We start from the raw sequence: 20,122 nt of genomic DNA on the forward strand, positions 1-20,122 counted from the left end.
TGGGGACGTTACCCAAGTAAGTCAATGGAATTTTGTTTTGATAATCACCATTAGTACGGGTCTTGTGTGAAAATGAACAGCTATGTTCGAAACTAGTCACCATGCAACGGTACTTTCGCGTTCTCGTCAATACGGTACCAGAACGTTCAAGTTTTACCCCTGTAAAAACGGAAGATCCGCGATTCGTAATGTCAGAACTGTGCAGCAAGTAGCGGCAGGAACACCACCACAAAATCACGCAGCACTAACACTCCAAACCATCGACTCTCGAAGAGAGATTTTAACCGTGTTCAAACCAATGGTAATGTATCGAACTATTTTTCTCCGAATCATACAGTTTGGGGGAAAAGCAGTGAGAATAGTTTTCTTTTGGAAACCTTTTATCAGACAAAGCCTGTTATAACAATAAACCGCTTCGCTTAATAAAACGGCCGCCAGCCCAAATCGGGCACAGTGTCTACCCAACAAGATGAAGTCAATTTTCGACACTGAATAAATAACTACTTCCATTTATTACAGTCACTTGGCAATAAGTACTATTTATCCCACTTTCTGTTACTTATGGAAATTATCACTATACTTCAGTAATTATTTAAAGAAGACACACATATGTTTCAACAAGGATATAAAAAACTATTAAACTTACAGCTCTCATTCATATGGCTAAATATTATTTAACATAACTAAATTTCATTTCTTTGGGAATGTTATTTGTTAACGTTTTACTAACACCAATATTTGTCTGCCTTTCTTTGACATGGAGAAGCAACATGAACAATTACTGTTAAGATTGTTGCAGTTAAACAATTATGTTACTTTACTTTCAGAAATACTACTGAAAACTTATCCTCATGGTCACGCAAAAGCGGTGGCCCTTAAATTGATACGTGCAAACTTTAGTTTTTAATAATGATTTTCAGAATTTACTACCAAAACAGTACTCTTGCCAGTAATTTACTATTACTCAAGCTTCAATAAACATCAGGATACTCGGAATAAATTCGTTTAGGTAAGGACCCTACTGAGGTACATGACATAGGAAAATCACGGTTAAACACAAAGGTACACTTGACAGCAAAAAAAGTGGGTCACTGCCGAATACAAGCAACATAACGTAGCTGTGTTGCAGGTCCTCTAAACACCTAAACCCTGTGGGGTACAGTCGTTTGACAACACACAATGGGTACCGCAAGAGACTACTAAGAGACCAAAGGTCTTTACGGCAGTCAGTCTAAGTGTCAACTAATATCGTCATACAAAAAATATTAGAAAACACGTTCTTAGCGACGAGACACCCCATAACACTCATAAACTAAATTACAACATGTGACATTCCAAAAGTTCTGAGAAAACGTATTATTTTACAAATATCGTACAGTAATCCTTAGTCAAAATTAAATACTTGAGACAATATATGGAGTTACAAAGCAGTACAGCAATTGGAAAAAAGTTTTTCGCTCTCTAAAAGGTTTTTCATCCACGTGCTAAAGGTCGCTCAACGGCGAGTAGCTCTGGAAACTGGATATTGGACGAACCAGTAAAAAAACGCGATTAACGGCAACAAGTACTCTAAGGAAATCTCAACATTAACAGCGAATCACCAGTAATATCATTGTTCTCGTAACACATCAACGGCTATGTGTACACAAATTTGAACTTTAAATGACATGACCAACGTCGTCGTTCTAGACCTGGATTCAAACCCAGCACCTATAGCCATTGCTAACTAAGCTAAGCTTTGTTTGTGCCTTATTGAGACCGGATCACTAGGCATAAAGAGACGTGACGACTGGACGTTTGCACCTGTATCAGTTATCAATTCAGATCCTGAAAATAAATGACGAAAATGTTTGTACTGAATTGAGAATCCTGTCATAAAAGTTACCGTCCTGGGAACTACCACTAACGACGTTTAATATGGTGTCATTCACAAGGAACAAGGTATGCTCATGTTTAAAATTGAAATGCCATCATATCAAGCTTGTGACAGGGATGCGAACCCAGCACCTAATCGGATTGTTAACGAAGTACAGTCAAGCTCGAAAGTATCCGAACGACCTGGATTGCATTTCGCCTGATTCCCATGCAACCCACATAACGCAGCTGTCTTGCAGGTCCTCTAATCGTTCCTTGATACAGTCATTTGACTATTGAAAATGGTTCCAACAAGTCACCACTAGAAAACACTGCTCTGTATCGCAATAACTCAAGATGTAAAGTAATACCACGTTACTAAAAATATCAGGTAACACCTCATCACAGATAAGACTGTCCGTAAGGCTTGTAAGCTCACATTTATTGTAATACCTGAAATGTTAGCACTCTCATAATTACGTCAGATAGGTAATGCACGTAGTAAGTTCGTCGCATTCATGATTTCCTCTTCAAAGTGACATACCATACTTGTTATTTAACACAAAGTGTCATTGAAAATTTACGTTATTCACGAGCAGCTAGTTGAGAACATGTATGAACTTCAAATGACACGACGACCCGATTCGTCGGCATATGGATTCAAACCCAGGTGACTGACGGAAATTAACAGTCATTCCTGACTAGGCATAAATAGGGTGATATGCGTCGATTTTAGACAGTATCAGTTAACAAATATCAACTTTAAATTACATAACGTAAACATTTTTAACGGTCGCGAATTCCTACCCAGCATCCATTGTCCCTGTCAACGAACTACGAGAGATGTTAAATACTCCTTCTTCACAAATAACTTACTTGAAATGCAGTGAGGTAACGCTTTGTGTTGGACAGGGATTCGAACCCAGAACCTAATGGGATTGTTATCGAAGCACAATTAACTTTGACATATCGGATTTTCTCGGCAGTAGCTAGATGTATTAAATGAAATGACGAGACAAAACATTAATTTTTCCTTCCCAGGACTCCAACCCGGCACATATCGCTGTTATATCCTAAAGAAAAGGAACGTTAAGTATGGGTTTGTTACACCAGCAGCGACATGTGAGCATGTTTGAACTAGAAATAATATGACGAAGTGTTCAGTGCTGACTGAGAATCGAACCCCAAACATATCGTTGTTGACTACACACAAAGAGACGACCCTTAAGGAATTTTCTCCACCAGCAGCTCGGAATAACATCCTTGAACTTACAGTGATCTCGCAAATAGTTCTGTGTCTCACTGGGAGTCAAAAACGTCAGATATCGTTAGTGTTGACAACGAATGAAAATGCATTAAAAATAAAAATTATTATCCACCAGCAGATAGGTGTTCTCATGCTAGAGCTTGATAATCTATAAAGTTTAGTGCTGGGCCAGGTTTACAACCCATTCATGCGCAATATGTGGAGATGTTGAGGAATCTGCAGTTTTGAGTTGTAGTCGAGCTGTATTATCATGAAGGGATCAAATTCCGCGTTAAGGGCGGTCTGAGTTGCATTCCCAGTTCAGAACCAATTTTATCGTCATACAGAAGCTCAAATAAAAGATGGAATAAGTGTCCTGTGACCATACACCGGGTTTGTTTCGTCACTAGAAATAAATAACTAGTAAAGAAAGGTTACTGGTGACAGAGTTTCTACATGTCGCCACTCCTTACTTTATTGTAGTTCCAATTAACGACTACTTGGTAGAGAAGGAATATCAAGTTTAATGTGATTTTCAGACCACAATGTCATTATACCTTCTTCACTTGGCGTAGCCAGAAGAGAATAGAATCTTCCTCTCCCTATCAAAAAACATTGGCAGAAGTTACAATCGAACCGAGACCATCATTATATAAAACTATCATCAGTCCAACAGACCACCAAACCCTCTTCTATACGACTCATTTCTCTATCTTAACACCGTTGCGGCACACAAGATTTGAATTATGACACACAGGCTCCCTGTAGTGGTTTACAGGATGTTCAGTACATTCATTTACTTGGTTGACCGAATCGCCATGAACTAGCTGCCTTGGCTACCCAGTGCATACATTCGACTCTATTTTGTAATCACCGAAATAAAATAACGTAACTGCCATCACACAGAACTGCCAACAGTGTAGAATGCAGAAATTTAAATAGGAAGTGTTCCTTTCCATTTGAGCTACTGTATTGCGCTATGTGTTTGTTGAAACCATTGTGCAGTGCAAAAGAAATGCTGTAAATGTCTGTCTCTCAGAAGTCTATATCCGGCAATATGCATTATCTCACAGCACCGTGGAATGCCGAAGTTCTGAAGGAACTGTTGTTCACTTCCAGAGGTGCTCTAGCTACGTCACAGCTAGTGGCGTAGCGGTAAGCGTCGCGCACTGTTGATAAGGCGTCGCGTGTTCTATTATATTCGCTACTACATTTTTTTAAACGCAATTCTGCTGTCTGCTGAAGTTATCAATTTAATGGAACTTTGAACATAATTCTCTTCACTTCTCAACTCAAAATAGTCGCATGTGGAAAAAAGGCTAACTTCTGAGTCATTTTGTTCTTTTCAGGTTTAATAGACGGCCAGGCAGCAGATGCGTCTCGAAGATTTTGTATTATGTATGGGGAGAGTGCATCGTGCCAAAATACCCAGAAAAGTATTTTCTACATTAGCTGTCGTCTGGTAGTGGCATTTTATTCTTCTTCAAACCTTGTTTGACAGCTTTAACTCAGAACAAGTTTTCTACATGCAAGTAATCAATAAACTGCATGTGCATTGTCAGACTGTTTTAGATAATATCAGAGAATTCGCATATATCGTTGATGATTAATTTCTCTCTCATGTTTAGTATTGTTTTAACAACACTAAAAGAAACCTTACGAAAACTGTGCACTGTATTGTAAGAAATGAAATAAAACTACCCACGATAACCTTACGACGAAAGTAAGGCTGTTTTAACAAAACTGAGTATCTGTACACAAGCGTGCCTCTATCTGCACGAATTAGTAAAACACTATTCACTTAGCGATTGGGTCTGTGTTTGAATGGTATGCTGTGTCATACTCAACAGGTATGCAAACGTGGCATTTCATAAATAAAGTTACGTATTGCTAGAAACCCAAAATTTGCTTGTCAGCAGCGGAAAGAGACGTTACCTGTTGTGGAGCATTGTAAGTTTTTCACCATTGCACTATGAGCTGAACGTATTTTCTTACGATTTGCTGATGGATGGTTCATCTGACTGCTTGCAGTTCATACACAGAAGGGATAAAAACGTAACATTCAGCGATGCTGGAACCGCGAACCATAACAGCTGCGTTTCCACAGGTCACCACGTCAACACAGAGGTAGGGGATAGATACGGTTTGCTCCTTCCTCTTACGAGGCGAATAGTGGCTAGAACTCGTAAACCGCTATTTACAGGACGAGATTAGTTGCGATTGCCACGTTCAACGACTTTGCTGGGCTGAAAACCGTATATTTACAATCTTCTGTTACACCTCAAGCGATAACAACTCATGTTACTCGATGGAAATGACACGAGAAATCAAGTGAAGTTTGAGGCTTAATTCCGTGCACACCAGGAAGTAAATCGTCGATCACAGAGTTGCCAAACATAGCTTGCGTTGTTGCCAAATCTCACTTACATTACCAGCAGGAAGAAGACGAACCGATGTGATCGTACAGCGGGCTGGGAAGTGACCGTAGCTGGAGCCTCAAACACGCGGCTGCTACGGCTGGAATACGTAATGCGCCTGATACGCTTTTCTGTAACTAGGTTTAGGGATGGAGCTTAGTTGCTAATAATACTCAGAACTGACTGTTCTAAGCATCATAAATCAGTAACTCACATAGTTGTTTTTATATTTCTTCCGTAACTGTACTCAAAACTAAGAAACTCATTCACTGGCGTTTCCGTGCCTCGCCGATAGTCGAGCACAACAAACAAATAAAAATAAAAAGAGAATGTGTGTGTGTGTGTGTGTGTGTGTGTGTGTGTGTGTGTGTGTGTGAGAGAGAGAGAGAGAGAGAGAGAGAGGTTAAAAAATTGCTTTAAAGAAATTGAATACTGGTATGTAAAGAAATCTTTCATTAAAATGACATGTTCCACATCATTACGAAATGTCGTATTCATGGTCTATGGAACAAGTATTAATCTAATCATGTCATATTGCTGACTATCCATGAAGAGTCATGAAGTACCGAAATTTTCGCCTATATCAGTAACCAAATCTAAACTTGAAAATGAAAGACGACAGTTTTTGTAATAAACTGGGACTCCTATCAAGACCCTTTCATCCCTGTTAACTAACCATGAAAGATGTCTGATATACCTCAATTCTAAAGTAACGAAGTGTGTATGAATTTAAAGATGAAGCGCATGATGTGAAGTTCTGCGACGGAGATGCAAACCCAAGACGTAATCGGATTGTTAACTAAGTAAAATCAAATGTTACGTATCGGTTTTTCTTGCCAGCTGCTAGGTGTTTAATCTAAAATAAGGACACAAATGTTTGTGCCTGGGCGACAATCGAACCGCACTCCTATCGTTCTTCTTTATTGTGCACGAATATTGCTTAAGTATAAATTGCTTACTCACCAACAGTAAGATGTGTACGTGTTTGTCCAGAAATTGTTGGCAACATGAACAGACATTAAAAATGCACGTTAATTTTCACTAGTAGGCCGGTGTGCACGTGATAGGGCTTGAAATGAAATTATGAATATATTTGTACTGGACCAGGATTCGGACCCACATATTTACCTTTGGAGGAGATCTAGAGAAGACGTCAGTCTTGGGAAAAGGAATGAAATGGTTGAACTATACTGTTCCGAGAGATTCAGATCCTCGAAAGAGGAGATACGAATTCGAATCACAGTCCAGCACCAAATTTTTCAACGGCTCTAGTTCGATCAAGTACAAGTAAAATAAGAGCCCTGTTCCTTCAGACGGCTATCAGTTCATCAAATAAAATAAAATTTCCTAATGTAAGTAAGTTTACTGGTGACAGTATTTCTGTTTACCCTGACCTCCACCTATGTCGTTTTCAAACGTAAACCGGCTCTGTCCAGTTTGGAATGAAGGAACGTGATGTTTAATGCGGATTCTGGATTATAATAGCTTTCTCCTGTGGTTACCAGAGGTAAAGTAAATCTGTTTGTACCTCTTAAATGTAAATGCCTGAACCCACGCATTGCACTTGTGATAGTTCGTTCCACCAGACCACTGTGGCCACATTTCCCAGCCCCAGGAGTATGCTGTAATGGATGATGTGCTTAGCTTACTAAACTAGCACGGTGGAAAAAAACGCGAGTCTATTAAATGGTTAAGTAGAAGCAAGCTTCTGACGTGGAGATTATGCTATTCTCATGTCAGCACGATGTAAAGACTATTCTAGGCGTCATAGCCTCGATTTGAAGCCATTTTGAAATTTTCACTAATTCAGGAAATTTCTTAGTTCCAGAAAATCCACTGCGAAGTGTGAAGTTACCGGATAATTCGATTATCACCGTCATTATTACTATCATTTTCTTCATACCGCTGCTGGAACACATGTGCTTGAAGATCATTTAAGTACTTTTGGTCATTATAGGAGTAGTTGCCCAAGAACAAGTTCTTTCCCTGTCTACGGAATCCTTTTCATGTTAATATCAAACATCAACAATTACTCGTAGATCACATTAAAACTAAATTAATTGATGAAGACGTTATTTGATAACGAAAACGCGCTGCCTTTCTTCATTTATTTGCGCCTAGAAATGGCTGTCGAATACTGCCAAACCAAAAGCCAAGGGATCTTACTGCCTTCCAATATACGTCGCTGTCGGTTCTTCCATATGATTTGGTCGACGTGACCTGTTTCAAGTTGTGTATGACACAGAATGGTTTAGAAAATCAATTTTTTTCCTTTGCAATAAACAGAAAGATTTTCATTCTAAGCTATCCAAGTCCAAAATTTTCGCAATATTAGTTCAAATTTAATATTCGCTTCCATAATGTAAGGAAAATATTTCACAGTTGCAAAACCCGCATCCGACTCACTGTCCTTACACTTAGACGCTGGCCATAAGTTCTAGCTCAAAGTGACGCCAGTTTAAGTAACCTAATGTAGCGAAGACTGTTTGCCAGTGCTCTTTCTCACCGGAAAATATGCAATTCACTCATTGGGCTCCATAAGTACACTGTAACAGTAATTTCTGTGTGTATGCAGTGCATACGGATTGTAGAATTTAGTGGTGCTCTCCACTTCTGTGTACAATATGCCTGACCTAAACGGGCCCTTTATCATTACAGGCACTGGGCGGTGCAACATCATATTGACAACAGTAATGTGCTTATACTGAAACCCTCATTGTTCGTTTTACCCGATTTTGTAATCATTTAAGTAAAACAACATGACCTTCGAGTGGGAGACATTTCGTCTCCCTTTTCCTTCTGTGAAATTTCTCAGTAAGCTTCTTGCCTTCGAACCAGCGAAATGCGGCAGAGTACGGCTGGTAAACGATTTACAAACCACGATTTAGTGCCGTTAACACGATTTCTTTAAACACTAGCGTAGCTGAAGGTATTTAGTTTCTTCTTAAATCGTCTTATGCAGGATATCTCAAACAGGAAAAGCTCTTTATCCAGGTACGAAGGTTGTAAAAGAAAACTTCCCACAGTTTGTGTCAGGTTGATCTTTTCGTCTGATAGCACTGCGTAAGTATTTTGTGTAAGATGTATTAAAGTAGTGTTCCTGTAGCTGTGGGAATCATTGGTAGATAACGAGTGTCACACCAATGGGTACAGTACTGATAAATATTCAAAATGGGTATCAACCTAAGTCTGCGTTCGTCCACAAACAGAGGCGTATTTGTAATATTGAAGCTAGATTAGGTATCCTCGTCTTCCTTGAGTGGGCACTAGAAGGCGTTTACACACACGTATACGAGGGTTATCCCAAAGGTAAGGTCTCCTAAGGGACACGCAAGTGCCAACGCAAGCACAAACGAGAGATCTTTAATTTTAATGACAAGCAGAAACCACAGTGTGGGCTGCATGGTGGCAAGGTGATAAAGAGCAAGACTAAGGATACGAAGGTCTCAGGTTCGATCCCTCACCAGCCCAACGATTATTATGTGCCGTTTGACACATATTTCCCCTTCGGCAGTGTTTGTTGATGTGAAAAATACCGAGTTGCATTGTGATCCGAAAGCCACGTAAAACTGTGGGTTCCCCTATTAACTGGCTAGGTAAGTCAACTCAAAGGTCGGATGAATGCAACAGCATACCACCTCCAACAAGTCCGTGCCTATTAAAGCAAAATTGGTTGAAATGGCTCTGAGCTCTATGGGACTTAACTGCTGAGGTCATCAGTCCCCTAGAACTTAGAACTGCTTAAACCTAACTAACCTAAGGACATCACACACATCCATGCCCGAGGCAGGATTCGAACCTGCGACCGTAGCGGTCGCGCGGATCCAGACTGTAGCGCCTAGAACCGCTCGGCCACCCTGGCCGGCCTTATTAAAGCACTGTGGTGTTTAAACCACTCTTGCGACTGATGACTGCTTTATTTTCTATGTGTTCCAAAACCAATGATCTTCGGGTTATTAACATTTTTGTGTTTTCATGCTGTTGCTTTGATACTAGTAAACGTAAGTAACCGGCCGAGCACTGTCACCGTTCGAGTTGTCAAGGTGGTAGACGACGATGCTGTCGACCCCAGTTACAATTTTGGTCATGGCCTATGTTTCAGTCGAATACCTCTATGGGCCTTTCTGAGTATTTCAAGATATACTTTTATGCACTTGGTACGCTTCCAAATTGATATCTGATAGAGCTGTATTTTGCAACACGAATCAGATATGTTTCCCGTGCAATATATCGGACAACACGTCAGTGCAGCGAGATTTCGTTTATGTGTTGCGCATGGTGCAAGAAATATTTTAGTTTCGCTTGCTTCTGTGATAGGTTTCACCCCACTGAATGCGAGCGAGCTCACGAATAGACTGTCAATAACTGGAATTACGCAATAACACACTTAAAATTTGTATTTTTGCATTATGTATCCCGATGAAAATAACCGTAAACAGGTTATATGCCTACTTGCTTATTATTGTGCTTCTCGATGTTTTCCTCAAAAAATAAAAATAAAAATAAAAAGAGAGAGAGAGACAGACAGAGAAAACAGAAATGTATTTCAAATATCAGCTCAGTGACGCCATGTTCGTCTCGTGATGTAAAGCAAGGATAGTTGATAGGTAATATCTCGTTGTGCTAGCGACATGTATGGCTACAGGGTTCTTTGTTTTCTCTCTGCAAACAACTAGAACAGAATTCAGTAACAAAGTGGTAAGAACACCTACCCAGTGCGCCAATTAAACACGCAGCCATTCTTGGTTATTTTGTTAATGGTCTGGAATGCAGTAAACATCCTTGATTATTGATTTGTAATTACTACCATTGTTACTGTTATTCGTCACCCCACAACAGCTTTCCTATCACTCATTGCCGCCGATTCACGTAACGAATGGGTCAGGATGAATGGAATGTGGGTTGTTTCGTCACGGAGAATATACACATTTATCTCGGCGTCTTGTGTCAGGGCAGTATGAAAATCTCAATAAGAAAAGACGACAATAACACCCAACTATTTCTGTCCACTTAACACCATGACGACAGACAAATTGGCGTCTCACTGTATTTTTATTATAATTCGTTAGCCTTTTTGCCACCTCATTTTAATACCTCGTGGGAGCAGATATAATATTTTGCTTTTTGAACAGCGAACAATAACACACAACGATAGAAGATGGAGGGATACAAAGAAAAAATCAGACTCATGGGTGTGGATCCAGTTCATCATACGAGGTGCGTTCAAGTTCTAAGGCCTCCGATTTTTTTTCTCCGGACTGGAAAGAGATAGAAACATGCGCATTGTTTTAAAAAAAGGCCGCGTTCATTGTCAAAACGTCTCAGAGATGGCAGCACCGTACGGCAGATGGAATTTTACCGCCAGCGGCGAGAATGAGAACTGTTTTAAATACTTAAAATGGCGACATTTTCCTTGCTTGAACAGCGTGCAATCATTCCTTTTCTGAATTTGCGTGGTGTGAAACCAATTGAAATTCATCGACAGTTGAAGGAGACATGTGGTGATGGAGTTATGGATGTGTCGAAAGTGCGTTCGTCGGTGTGACAGTTTAATGAAGGCAGAACATCGTGTGACAACAAACCGAAACAACCTCGCGCTCACACAAGCCGGTCTGACGACATGATCGAGAATGTGGAGAGAATTGTTTTGGGGGATCGCCGAATGACTGTTGAACAGATCGCCTCCAGAGTTGGCATTTCTGTGGGTTCTGTGCACACAATCCTGCATGACGACCTGAAAATGCGAAAAGTGTCATCCAGGTGGGTGCCACGAACGCTGACGGACGACCACATGGCTGCCCATGTGGCATGTTGCCAAGCAATGTTGACGCGCAACGACAGCATGAATGGGACTTTCTTTTCGTCGGTTGTGACAGTGGATGAGACGTGGATGCCATTTTTCAATCCAGAAACAAAGCGCCTGTCAGCTCAATGGAAGCACACAGACTCACCGCCACCAAAAAAATTTCGGGTAATCGCCAGTGCTGAAAAAATGATGGTGTCCATGTTCTGGGACAGCGAGGGCGTACTCCTTGCCCATTGCATTCCAAAGGGCACTACAGTGACAGGTGCATCCTACGAAAATGTTTTGAAGAGCAAATTCCTTCCTGCACTACAACAAAAACGTCCGGGAAGGGCTGCGCGTGTGCTGTTTCACCAAGACAACGCATCCGCACATCGAGCTAACGTTACGCAACAGTTTCTTCGTGACAACAACTTTGAAGTGATTCCTCATGCTCCCTACTCACCTGAGCTGGCTCCTAGTGACTTTTGGCTTTTTCCAACAATGAAAGACACTCTCCTTGGCCGCACATTCACCAGCCGTGCTGCTATTGCCTCAGCGATTTTCCAGTGGTCAAAACAGACTCCTAAAGAAGACTTCACCGCTGCCATGGAATCATGGCGTCAGCGTTGTGAAAAATGTGTACGCCTGCTGGGCGATCACGTCGAGAAGTAACGCCAGTTTCATCGATTTCGGGTGAGTAGTTAATTAGAAAAAAAATCGGAGGCCTTAGAACTTCAATGCACCTCGTAAGAAGACTAAACAAGAGGGAAACATTACGAAAGCAATGAATACGCTGGTTAGTATACATTATTTGTATACATCTGAAGATGAAAAAGCGCAGATCTGCGCAGTGCCCGCATCTGCACTTTAGTTTCTGTCTTAATGGGCATAATTTTTAGTTTCTTCTCTTCTGAATTATCAAATGAATTAATTATTACGTGGTACAGAATAATTTGGTATCTGTGTTTCTTACAGCTTCCATTTGCACTAACATTTTTCTACACTCTCGTGCAATTCATGAAATTCTACTTGTATGATCACAAGACTGCACATAGATGCAATCGATTTCGAGGTGCAAAGTGTTTGCTATCTTACTTTTCGTGACAGGTTGGCAAAGTTGATTTCAAAAGACTTTTTATTGTACTGAAATATTCCTTTGTAACAAAGTAACAAGGTAAGTGTTTTATTCGTATATATTTTGTGGGAAACTGTAATCGTGATGGAAGTTTACACACCTGAATGTTTGACACACCTGGTAGGAGAAAACGCTGCATATTAACCTAACCCCGCGCCTCCTCTCCGTATCCTCCTATGACACGAGCACAGGATTCTCCTCCTAAAACGCTACAGAGCTGTTCCTAGCACAGCTGAGAATTGGCAACATCATCACAAGCATTTGGCAACACTGTGACAGTGCAATCATTCCCACGTATGGTACTGAACTGACTCGCTAAATTCACTTGATATTCCCTTTCGATTTGAATGACTCGTGGTACATAATACTCACGTAAACTAAGACACTGAGACAGAAATTTCAAATTTTTGGCTAAAGAAATGCTATTCTTCACATAAGTGACAACTTTTAATATCTTTCACGATGCGTTATGAGGTTGAGCGACCAATACCATGACGAGAGTGGCGTGCTGGCAGCAGTGTGTCCGTAGCCCTGTCGTACCGCCCGGGTCTCGTGTTCCAACAGTTAACAGAATCGTCATTTCTAACCGTGGTAGGGGCAGCGCATGCGAGCTTTTTTTGTGTATTGTTTCATGGAGCTGCGAATTCCCAGAAAAAATTCTGTAACAAAATCAGAAGAAAGCCTTCACATCAAATCCTCTTGGCAGCTCGACTCAGTAAGTTGTGTTAATGGTCATAGATCTCGGCTTTCTGACTACCAAGCTGATATACAATACAAGCGTCTTTAAAGAAATTCGAATCGACCGTCCACGATACGAAATTCAATATTGTTCTTCACTTAAGACTCCCATGCCAGTGTGATAAGAATGATGGAAATAAATTGATTAGAAAATCGCAAGAAAATACTTTCAGCTCGAAGTGCAATAGTGAGAAACTTACAATGCTGCACAACAGTTAACGTCCCTTTCCGCTGCTGACAAGCAAATTTTGGGTTTCTAGGAATACGTAACTTTATTTATGACATGCCACGTTTGCATACCTGTTGAGTATGACACAGCATACCATTCAAACACAGACCCAATCGCTAAGTGAATAGTGTTTTACTAATTCGTGCAGATAGAGGCACGCTTGTGTACAGATACTCAGTTTTGTTAAAACAGCCTTACTTTCGTCGTAAGGTTATCGTGGGTAGTTTTATTTCATTTCTTACAATACAGTGCACAGTTTTCGTAAGGTTTCTTTTAGTGTTGTTAAAACAATACTAAACATGAGAGAGAAATTAATCATCAACGATATATGCGAATTTTCTGACGTTATCTACAACAGTCTGACAATGCACATGCAGTTTATTGATTACTTGCATGTAGAAAACTTGTTCTGAGTTAAAGCTGTCAAACAAGGTTTGAAGAAGAATAAAATGCCACTACCAGACGACAGCTAATGTAGAAAATACTTTTCTGGGTATTTTGGCACGATGCACTCTCCCCATACATAATACAAAATCTTCGAGACGCATCTGCTGCCTGGCCGTCTATTAAACCTGAAAAGAACAAAATAACGCAGAAGTTAGCCTTTTCTCCACATGCGACTATTTTGGGTTGAGAAGTGAAGAGAATTATGTTCAAAGTTCCATTAAATTGATAACTTCAGCAGACAGCAGAATTGCGTTTAAAAAAAAATGTAGTAGCGAATATAATAGAACACGCGACGCCTTATCAACAGTGCGCGACGCTTACCGCTACGCCACTAGCTGTGACGTAGCTAGAGCACCTCTGGAAGTGAACAACAGTTCCTTCAGAACTTCGGCATTCCACGGTGCTGTGAGATAATGCATATTGCCGGATATAGACTTCTGAGAGACAGACATTTACAGCATTTCTTTTGCACTGCACGATGGTTTCAACAAACACATAGCGCAATACAGTAGCTCAAATGGAAAGGAACACTTCCTATTTAAATTTCTGCATTCTACACTGTTGGCAGTTCTGTGTGATGGCAGTTACGTCATTTTATTTCGGTGATTACAAAATAGAGTCGAATGTATGCACTGGGTAGCCAAGGCAGCTAGTTCATGGCGATTCGGACAACCAAGTAAATGAATGTACTGAACATCCTGTAAACCACTACAGGGAGCCTGTGTGTCATAATTCAAATCTTGTGTGCCGCAGCGGTGTTAAGATAGAGAAATAAGTCGTATAGGAGAGGGTTTGGTGGTCTGTTGGACTGATGCTAGTTTCATATAATGATGGTCTCGGTTAGATTCTAACTTCTGCCAATGATTTTTTGATAGGGAGACGAAGATTCTATTCTCTTCTGGCTACGCAAAGTGAAGAAGGTATAATGGCATTGTGGTCTGAAAATCACATTAAACATGATATTCCTTCTCTACCAAGTAGACGTTAGGTTGAACTACAATAAAGTAAGGAGTGGCGACATGTAGAAACTCTGTCACCAGTAACCTTTCTTATACTAGTTATTTATTTCTAGTGACGAAACAAACCCTGTGTATGGTCACAGGACACTTATTCCATCTTTTATTTGAGCTTCTGTATGACAATAAAATTGGTTCTGAACTGGGAATGCAACTCAGACCGCCCTTAACGCGGAATTTGATCCCTTCGTGACAATACAGCTCGACTACAACTCAAAACTGCAGATTCCTCAACATCTCCACATATTGCGCATGAATGGGTTGTAAACCTGGCCCAGCACTAAACTTTTCTCTATAGATTATCAAGCTCTAGCATGAGAACACCTATCTGCTGGTGGCTAATAATTTTTATTTTTAATGCATTTTCATTCGTTGTCAACACTAACGATATCTGACGTTTTTGACTCCCAGTGAGACACAGAACTATTTGCGAGATCACTGTAAGTTCAAGGATGTTATTCCGAGCTGCTGGTGGAGAAAAATTCCGTAAGGGTCGTCTCTTTTTGTGTAGTCAACAACGATATGTTTGGGGTTCGATTCTCAGTCAGCACTGAACACTTCGTCATATTATTTCTAGTTCAAACACGCTCACATGTCGCTGCTGGTGTAACAAACCCATACTTAACGTTCCTTTTCTCTAGAATATAACAGCGATATGTTCCGGGTTGGAGTGCTGGGAAGGAAAAATTAATGTTTCGTCTCGTCATTTCATTTAATACATCCAGTTACTGCATCTCTTGTAGTTCGTTAACAGGGACAATAGATGCTGGGCAGAAATTTGCGTCCGTTAAAAATGTTACGTTATGTAATTTAAAGTTGACATCTGCTAACTGATACTGTCTAAAATCGACGTATATCACCCTATTTATGCCCAGTCAGGAATGACTGTTAATTTCCGTCAGGCACCTGGGTTTGAATCCATATGCAGAACGAGTCGGTTCGTCGTGTCATTTGAAGTTCATACATATTCTCAACTAGCTGCTCGTCAATAACGTAAATTTTCAATGACATTTTGTGTTAAATAACAAGTATGGTATGTTACTTTGAAGAGGAAATCATGAATACGACGAACTTACTACGTGCATTACCTATCTGACGTAATAATGAGAGTGCTGACATTTCAGGTATTGCAATAAATGTGGGCTTACAAGCCATAAGGACAGTGTTATCTGTGATGAGGTGTTATCTGATATTTTTAGTAACGTGGTATTACTTTACATCTTGAGTTATTGCGATACAGATCAGTGTTTTCTAGTGGTGATTTGTTGGAACCATTTTCAATAGTCAAACGACTGTACCAAGAGCGATTAGAGGACCTGCTAGACAGCTGCGTTATGTAGGCCGCATGGGAATCAGGTGAAATGTAATTCAGGTCGTTCGGATACTTTTGAGCACGACTGTACATAAAATCAGAAGTTAAATATCAAATGTTTTCACCAATAGCGAAATGCTGGAACCTTAATTGACGATAGAATTGTTTTTGCCTGACTGGGATTCGAACCCATAATCTAGCACCGTCGTTTTCTAGCCAGGAACAGACGATAAATAGCTATTGTTGGTTCACCAGTAGCGAGATGGGCGCATGTTTACCTAGACGTCAGGCGACGTAAAGTTCTGTGCTGAATGGAATTTAAACCTCGCACACGTGGTCATTAGGAAACTTTAACTATCAAATTATTTTCCAATAATAGCTAGGAATGGCATGTTTGCACTTTCAATGATGTGATGGAAAATACGCTGCTGGCTAGAAGTTGAATCCACAACATGTCGTCGTTGGTGATCATAACGAACACAACGTCAAACCCAAATCCGTTTTCACCAGTAGGATGGAGAGGAATGTTTGAACTTGAAAAGATGTAAGGAAACGTTTGATCTAGTAATGTTGTGATAAAAAGCTCATCATGGGGCTGTGAGTTGCAACGAACACGTTACAGCTGACTACGCACGAAGAGACGTTGAAAATGCAACTATTTTTCACCAGTAGTTCGGAGTGTACATGCTAGGGCTTGAAATGAAATAATGAATATTTTGTGCTGATTAGGATTCGAAACCAGATAGGTGCCTTTCGAGGACGCCTAGAAGAGTTTGCAATCTTCGGGAACACAGTGAAATCGAATTCTAATCCCAGTCCAGCACCACAATTTTCAACGTCTCAGTTTCAAATAAAGTACATGGCCATTGGTTCATTAAATGAAAGTTCTCAGAACGAAGAATGGGTTATAGGGAAGGGGAGATCAAAGAATTCGGTTTCATAGGTGGTGAGAGGAATGATAGAGAGTAAAGAAAGCAGCAATTAAAAGAGAAAATGTAGCGTCATTGGAAACCGCTAGATTTGTTTACAAAGTTTTGGGGGAGTGTAATAGAAGGGCCCTAGCGGCGGTAGAGTCAGAGAGAGAGAGAGAGAGAGAGAGAGAGAGTGAGAGAGAATGGAAGAGATATTAACAACGAGTAAACATAAATTTTCAAAAGTGTGTGAAATCTTATGGGACTTAACTGCTAAGGTCATCAGTCCCTAATCTTACACACTATTTAACCTAAATTATCCTTAGGACAAACATACACACCCATGCCCGAGGGAGGTCTCGAACCCCTGCCGGGACCATCCTGACAGTCCATGACTGCAGCGCCCTAGACCGCTCGGCTAATCCCCCGTGGCGAGTAAACATAATATGAAATCGTTGGTGTATTGTGTGGAGGACGGAGGGTGTATACATGGATGGAGGAGAAGGGAGAGACGTATTTGAAATAACAAAAACTACTGTGACAGAGTCCATCTACGCTGATTAGTTTGTAAGTATGTATACAGGGTATAAATGAACAAACTGTGTATTCAAAAGAAACCCACTTGAATTAAAAGGGCAACTCAAAGGAAAGCTAACCCATATTGTATCTCTTCTGTTGCCACGCGATCTTCCACTAGCTCCCAATGAGGAAAAATGACGAAAAAGAAGACATAACAAAACATTTTAAGAACTCTAATATTTTATCCAGAATCCTTCATTATTTTGTACTTCTATCACGCGTCTTGGCATAGAATGTATAAGCCGTCGGACGTAACAGCCTGAAAAAGCAACTTCCTCCCAGGCTTCCAGAACGCAGTCCCAAAGAGCGTCCGCAGTAGTTGGTTGGTTTCGTGGCCAGTTCTCTGTTAATGTTCTGGCGACCTCAGCCCACATGTTTTCCATGGAGTTCATATCAGCCGCCCGTGGCGGCCAGTCCATGACGTTGACGCCAATCGTGGAGAGCTGCTGCTGAATAAATGCAGACTTGTGAATGGGAGAATGGTCCTCTTCCAATGTCACGTTCCCTTCTGCGTACAGCATTCGCACTGACGGAAGCATCACGTTTTCCAATATGTGGGCATACTGCGCGCTGTCCAGAGTTCTTCTATCCTGTCAAGAATTCCCGCCACTCTCGCAGAAATCCAACCCCAGCAGGTAACAGATAGCCGGCCACTTCTGCTCGTCGTGGTTACATATTCGCGTCGATGACGAGTCCCTTGCGGCCTGTAAACGATTCGAGGACCGTCGTTATTGGTGGAAAACACCTTCTCATCAGTGAAAATGACGTTGTCCCACGACGCCCTCAGATGGAGCTCCGCAAATGCTAGCCGGTATAAAACGTTGTCTTCTCTGAGCTCTTGTTTCACGGCGGATCGTCGTGCATGCAGTCCAGCGTCCCTCAGCCTTCGGCGAATCGTGTCACTGGAGCCGGGGAAGTTGGTCTCCCGCCACTACTGCTTCGCGTTCAGAAAGGGATTTTCTCTGCTCCTAGACACTAGGTCCTTGTCTTCCTGCTGTGAGAACACTCTCTTCCTGCCTGGGCCAGGAGCCCCGCTGGTGGTGCCTCTTTCAAGGCAGATCCTTCACCATCTCGTTGCAGTGGTATGTGGTACGCCATACCGTCTGCCAGCTTCTCTGATGGAACATCCTCCTTCCTAAATGAGATCGACGACTCTACCTCCGCCGGCCGTAGTGGCCGAGCGGTTCTAGGAGCTTCAGTCTGGAACCGCGTGACCGCTACGGTCGCAGGTTCGAATCCTGCCTCGGGAATGGATGTGTGTGATGTCCTTAGGTTGGTTAGGTTTGAGTAGTTCTAAGTTCTAGGGGACTGATGACCTCAGATGTTACGTCCCATAGTGCTCAGTGCCATTTGAACCGTTTTTTGATTCTATCTCGAATAGAACTCTCCCAGTGAGCCATTACGGAAGACAGCCTGATGTGTATTTCTGCTTGCCGCTCTTATACTGATTCCAGGAGGGGAGGTAAACATATTTATGTCAAATGGAGCGGCAGAGGCAGAGGCATGCGGCGCAGCCGTGCTGGCTCGTCCCGGGCTGTTGGCCCACCAAAGCCACCGCCAGCTCGCTCACTTGCGTCTCGCCTCGGCCAACCTGGCTGGCCCGTAGCTCGCGAGCCGCGGCTAGTACAGAGCCGGTCCGCATGGCCACGATCACCCCTTGAAGGATCAAAAGTTACACCTAACCTACCCAAGTCTGTAGTACAAACTGACACAGCTACAGCTATTATGCTAAACATGTGGAGGCACTCCTACAGTTGACGATTTATTCAAATATTTGACGAACAATCCTTTCAAAAATACGTTCATTTTAAACATAGCTACCACAAAATCTTTCACCTAGCTAGCAATAGCATGACGCAGGAAACTGTACTTTCTTGTAAGCGCTGTGCATTAGATGTAGCCTTAAGAAAACCTTTATTCAACCACGACAACTAAGAGGATTGTAAAAGTAAATAGGTTTGGCGGCAGCATCTCCAAATAACAGTATATACTTAGTATATAATACACGTTTTGTGCACTTATAACATGTACTCAGTGTCTCTGAAACAATACTTGCTGCACGACGGAAATTACTTTCTGCTGAGGCACTTCATTTACATCTCAATGATACACGACTACTAGAGAACATTGCTCTTTACGGCAGTCAATCCACTTGTAAATTAACATCATGATATCACAGATATTAGGCAACACGTTACTAGGGATGAGTAGGGCCTTAAGGTTTGCAACTAAACATGCTGTCCGCAGCTCGTGGTCGTGCGGTAGCGTTCTCACTTCCCACGCCCGGGTTCCCGGGTTCTCGGGTTCGATTCCCGACGGGGTCAGGGATTTTCTCTGCCTCGTGATAACTGGGTGTTGTGTGATGTTCTTAGGTTAGTTAGGTTTAAGTAGTTCTAAGTTCTAGGTGACTGATGACCATAGATGTTAAGTCCCATAGTGCTCAGAGCCTAAAC

The sequence above is a fragment of the Schistocerca piceifrons genome, chromosome 2 (assembly GCF_021461385.2).
Source record: "Schistocerca piceifrons isolate TAMUIC-IGC-003096 chromosome 2, iqSchPice1.1, whole genome shotgun sequence".
Classification (NCBI taxonomy): domain Eukaryota; kingdom Metazoa; phylum Arthropoda; class Insecta; order Orthoptera; family Acrididae; genus Schistocerca; species Schistocerca piceifrons.